Here is a 6,618-nt window from a genome sequence, read left to right on the forward strand (position 1 = left end):
TACCTGAATAAACATACCTGAATTTGTCCAGTGATATCTCTATTTCAGCTAGATGCAGGCGAGAGTGTGCAAGGCAGTATTGAATGTGTCACTGTCTGTTAACCTGTCTCCCCCCTTCATCTACACGGATTGAAGTGGATTTAACTAGTGACATCAGTAAGGGATCATAGCTTTAGCCTGGATTCACCTGGTCTGTCTAAGTCATGGAAGGAGCAGCTGTTCTTAATGTTTTGTCTACCCAGTGTAAAGCACTACAGATAATCAAGTGCTATTTGCATGTGATGCATTTGTTCTGTTGTTTACAGGAGGATTTGTATCTTATAGAGCGTGGCTTTAAGGGAATAGTATGGTCACATGTAGATAAAAACGAATGTGAAAAATGAACAGAGAAAATGTATATCAACACACTACCTATTCATAGAAGTATTTATTAATCATCTACATATTAATATTGAGCTTCTACGTCAGTGTACAGGAACGTATTATTTGGAAGAGAAAATGTATCAGCTTATTGTTAAATAATTATGACGTTCTTTCCAATACAAAAAGTGTTGTAACTATTGTTTCCAAACTGCGTTACCCACTCCAGACAGCAGATGGCGATGAGCGTCTTTCAGGTGATGATTCTTCCGTGACGTATAATGGACTGGCCGGGACCCTTCTTCAGGAACAACAAGGCGCCAACTCTTCCAACCACGTCGGTAGCTTGCTAGCCAACATAAAAGTGAAAGATTGACGCTTTAGACCATGTTAATGTACATTATCTAATCTCAGTGTTTTAAACACAGTTCTGTTGACGTATTAACTGGTTAACTGTAACCTAATTTGCAAACTTGTTAAAGATTGATGCTGAGCCTAGCACTAGGCTAGTCGCTAATGCTAACTAGCTAGCTAACATCCCTGACCATGAGCTCATTAAAGTACTCATCCCCTGCTAAAGAAGAGGAGGTCTGCTGTTTGGAGAAAGAAGTTCTGGCGCTGAACATTGAAGAAGAGGATGAGGTTACAGTGAAAGAAGAGAAAGAAGCTTTTAGAATGAAAAAGGAGGAAGATGAGGCTGTTATAGTGAAGGAAGAAGATGCTGTTATAGTGGAAGAACATTTCAGAATGAAAAAGGAGGAAGAGGAGACTGTTATAGTGAAGGAAGAAGATGCTGTTATAGTGGAAGAACATTTCAGAATGAAAAAGGAGGAAGAGGAGACTGTTATAGTGAAGGAAGAAGATGCTGTTATAGTGAAGGAAGAAGATTTCAGAATGAAAAAGGAGGAAGAGGAGGCTGTTATAGTGATAGAAGAGAAAGAACCGTTTAGAGAGGAACAGGATGATATCTCAATAAAGGTGAAGGAGGAAGACGTTTTTGGAGTGAAAGAGGAAGAGACAGAATATCAGATTAACACCAGTGAGTACTGTCTTCAACAGGGACACAAACTATGCCGTTGTTGAGCTAATGTGTGGTTTTAAAGGGGCATTCTACTGAAGTTCTACACTTGAATATGTTCTTAGGTACTGTAGGAATTGTTAAAGGGTCAATCTGCCATTGGTTCATATATTTTAGGGACTTTTCAATTAGATGTATTGAATTCTCCATGTTGTCTATATTAAAGTTCCCCTCATCTAGTATAACAGGCTTTTAAAATTCAATATTGAAGCATATGTTCTACTTAAAATATCAAAGGGAGTTTACTACTCATTTTGATGTTCTTGTTCACACAGGAGAGAGACATGACTATGGTGGATCCTCTGGGGAGCCTCAACAACATCCTGATGCTGACGAGGCAGAGAAGAGTCTCTCCAGATCAGAACACCAGATGGTACAGCTTGGTCTGGACGAGCAAACAGCTTTCTCTCGCTTGTGGGCTGGGTTTCTGTAAAGCACTTTATGACAACAGTGACATCAGCATCCATAATGATGTGCGTCTGTGTCCCCTCTTTATGGTTAGCAGGACAACACTTGCCCTTCCTCCCTCCCGGAGTCCCTGTATCGTGCCTCTCCCGGTAGCACCTTACTGCTGGGTATGAAGAGGTTGTCTGTGCTGCTGGTGGACTGCAGGAAAACAACAGGGCTGAGTGGAACTGTGAGAGGAGGAGAAGAGATGAAAGGATCAGATTTGACACATCAAAGTAAGTAGTTTAGTTTGAACAAATACAATCGATCTGCCCACTGGTATCTGTTACCAGGACAACCAGCAGAGTTCTGTTAGTTGACAGGAAGATAGACTGGTGTATATGGATGTTATGAATATCATAACACTGAAAAAGGATTCTGCCAATGAAAAGAGAGAAACCAATAGACCATATAAAACCTTGATTAAAGTCAGCTTTAGAGAGAAAGTTTCAAGATGATCCAATGTAAGGTGCTTGTTTTACAAAAGCTTTTCCTTAAAACATTATGGATGTTACATTGCCTGTCCCAGTCAACGCCCCTATCTTTACTAGACTGTTGAAAAGGCAAACTAAACTCAAGACTTTGGTCATTAATTAACTAGTACTGAAGAAAAACTGTGATCAGGCTGCCTACTCAAGCAAAAGCTTCAAACTGTAACCAGTGCCGGCAACCTGGTTCAGGTTATCAATCAACCTACCAGGGTAGTTACAAACAGTAGAGGAATGAAATCATCAACATGTTTTGATCATATCTTTACCAATGCTGCAGAAATGGGTTTTAAAGCAGTATCCAGATCCACCAGATGTAGTGATCACAATATAGGAGCCATGTCTAGGAAAACCACCGTTCCAAAGGCTGGGACTAATATTGTGTATAAGAGGTCATACATTTTTTTGTAGTGATTCCTATGTTGTTGATGTAAATAATATTTGTTGGTCCGTGGTGTGTAATGATGAGCAACCAGACACTGCCCTTGACACATTTGAAACTGCTTATCCCAGTTACTAATAAGCATGCACCCATTAAGAAAATGACTGTAAAAACTGTTAAATCCACGTGAATTGATGAGGAATTTAAAAAATGGTATGATGAAGAGGGAGGCAAAAGAGATGGCATATAGGTCTGGCTGAATAACTGATTGGCAAACCTATTGCAAATTGAGACATCATTTGACTAAACTGAGTAAAAAGAAGATAGTACACAATGAAACAAAGATAAAATACATGAAGAATGATTGTAAAAAATCTTTGGAGAATCTTCAATGAAATTTTGTGCAAATAAAATCAACAATGACAAGTCACTGGTGTCTGACAACGTGGATGGAAAATTGAGGATAATAGCGGCCGATATTGCCATTCTTATTTGCCTTGTCTTTAATTTAAGCCTACTAGAAAGTGTGTGCCCTCAGGCTTGGAGGGAAGCTAAAGTCATTCCACTACCCAAGAATAGTAAAGCTGCCTTTACTGGCTTAAATAGCTGACCAATCAGACTGTTACCAACCCTTACAATTTTGGGGAAAAAAATATTTGACCAGATACACTGCTATTTTACAGTAAACAAATATAGACTTTTAGCTTATAGGGAAGTTCATTCAACAAGCACAGCACTTGCAAATGACTGATTGGCTGAGCGAAATTGATGATAAAAATGGCTTTACAACCCCTGCTATATTTTGGATAAAGAGTTTTTCTTTTAAAATGTAACCTTTATTTAACTAGACAAGTCAGTTAAGAACAAATTAATTTTTTTCAATGACGGCCTAGGACTGCCTTGTTCAGGGGCAGAACGACAGAGTTTTACCTTGTCAACTCGGGGATTCAATCCAGCAATCTCTCGGTTACTGGCCTACCGCTCTAACTAGTCCTCCCGTTTCCGGGAGAATTGTCATCAACTACACTAATTAGCATAACGCAACAGACAAACATTCTTACTAGAAAATATTCATATTCATGAAATCACAAGTGAAATATAGTGAAACACAGCTTAGCCTTTTGTTAATCACCCTGTCATCTCAGATTTTGAAATTATGCTTTACAGCCAAAGCAAGACAAGCATTTGTGTAAGTTTATCGATAGCCTAGCATAGCATTATGTCCAGCTAGCAGCAGGGAGCTTGGTCACGAAAATCAGAAAAGCAATCCAATTAAATCGTTTACCTTTGAGCTTCGGATGTTTTCACTCGCGAGACTCCCAGTTAGACAGCAAATGTTAATTTTGTTCCATAAAGATTATTTTTTATAGCCAAAATACCTCTGTTTATTCTTCACGTTTTGTTGAGAAATCCACCGGAAGTTGTGATCACGACAACGCCGAAAAAAAACTCCAAATTAGATCCATAATATCGACAGAAACATGGCAAATGTTTTTTATAATCAATCCTCAAGGTGTTTTTCAAATATCTATTCGATAATATATCAATGGCCGCCTTTGTCTATTACGCACAAATCACTCTGAGAGCCACCACCTGACCACTGACGCAATGTTGTCGTTCACGCTCATTTTTCAAAATAAAAGCCTGAAACTATGTCTAGTGACTGAAGACACATTAGGGAAGCCATATAAAAAGGAATCTGGTTGATATCCCTTTCAATGGTAAATAGGGATGCATAGGAATGCAGAGGCTTCAAAATAAGAGTCACTTCCTGATTGGATTTTTCTCAGGCTTTCGCCTGCAATATCAGTTCTGTTATATTCACAGACAATATTGAGTGTTTTCTATCCTAAGCTGTCAATTATATGCATATTCTTGTACCTGGTCCTGAGAAATAGCCTGTTTACTTTGGGAACGTTATTTTTCCATAAATTAAAATAGTGCCCCCTAGTTTCAAGAGTTAATGTGCCATAACAGGTTTTAATGTGTTTGAGCCAATCAGTTGTGACAAGGTATGGGGGTATACAGAAGATAGCCCTATTGGGTAAAAGGTGAAGTCCATATTATGTCAAGAACAGCTCAAATAAGCAAAGAGAAGCAACAGTCCATCATTACTTTAAGGACCACCACACGAATGGAAGACCCAGAGTTACTTCTGATGCATAAGTTCATTAGAGTTACCAGCCGTAGAAATTGCAGCCCAAATAAATGCTTCACAAAGTTCAAGTAACAGACGCATCTCAACATCATCGGTTCAGAGGAGACTGCGTGAATCAGGCCTTCATGGTCGAATTTCTGCAAGGAAACCACTACTAAAGGACACCAATAAGAAGAAGAGACTTGCTTGGGCCAAGAAACATGAGCAATGGACATTAGACCGGTGGATATCTGTCCTTGGGTCTGATGAGTCTTAATTTGAGTATTTGGTTCCGAGCGTCATGTCTTTGTGAGACGAGGTGTAGATGAACAGATTATCTCCGCATGTGTGGTTCCCACCGTGAAGCATGGAGGAGGAGATGTGATGGTGTGCGGGTGCTTTGCTATTGACAATGTCAGTGATTTATTTATTCAAGTCACACTTAACCAGCATGACTACCACAGCATTCTGCAGCGATATGCCATCCCATCTGGTTTGGGATTAGTCCCACTGTCATTTGTTTTTCAACAGGACAATGACCCAACACACCTCCAGGTTGTGTAAGAGCTATTTGATTAAGTAGGAGAGTGATGGAGTGCTGCATCAGATGACCTGGCCTACACAATCCCCCGACCTCAACCAAATCAAGATGGTTTGGGATGAGTTGGATCGCAGAGGTGAAGGGAAAGCGGCCTACAAGTTCTCAACATATGTGGGAATGCCTACAAGACTGTTGGAAAAGGATTCCAGGTGAAGCTGGTTGAGAGAAAGCAAGGGTGGCAACTTTTGAAGAATAAAATATATATTTTGATTTAACACTTGTGGTTACTACATGATTCCATGTGTTTTTGAATCATTTTGATGTCTTTATTATTCTACAATGTAGAAAATAGTAAAAATAAAGAAAAACCCTTGAATGAGTAGGTAAGTCCAACCTTCGACTGGTACTGTACATTACATTTCCTAACAGCTCCAGTGGACATTCCTGCAATCAGCATGCCAATTGCCCGCTCCCTCAGAGACCTGTGGCATTGTTGTGTGAACAAACTGCACATTTTCGAGTAGCCTTTTATTATCCCCAGCACAAGGTGCACCTGTGTAATAAGCAAGCTGTTCAATCAGCTTCTTGATATGCCACACCTGTCAGGTGGATGGATTATCTTGGCAAAGAATAAATGTTGACTAACAGTGATGCTCATGAAACATCCAACACTTTACATGTTGCGTTTATATTTTTGTTTATTGTAGTTACTATCAGTTTTAGGAACATTTACCCAAATACTTCACCTTATTTTTTACTTTACCCAAAATATGACATCAGCGATAATCAAAATGTTGAAAATCTGTGAATGTCTAACTAAGAAATTGGTCCATTTAAACAGCATGTGTCGAACCCTTTCAACAACGGGGAGATGTTACTGATGTGCTTTGTATCTTCGACGTAAAAACAAGTTTTGGACCTCCACACAAAATTACTTCTTTAGTTATTTTATGTTTAAGGAAGTGTGTAGGTCACATTCTGTATCATACAGCTATGAATGTTATATATTTAGAACCACCTGTTCAATTGGAATCCAGTGACGTCTGTGTCTTCGGTGTCCTAGAACTGTCCAGGTTTTTGTGTTCTGACTTTTAAAACAGGATGAATAAAATAAGTAATTTAAACATATCAGTAATTACCAGGAAGCTCTACATTTGTTTTAAAATCACACTAAGATTTTTTAAA

The sequence above is a fragment of the Oncorhynchus mykiss genome, unplaced genomic scaffold (assembly GCF_013265735.2).
Source record: "Oncorhynchus mykiss isolate Arlee unplaced genomic scaffold, USDA_OmykA_1.1 un_scaffold_173, whole genome shotgun sequence".
Lineage (NCBI taxonomy): Eukaryota > Metazoa > Chordata > Actinopteri > Salmoniformes > Salmonidae > Oncorhynchus > Oncorhynchus mykiss.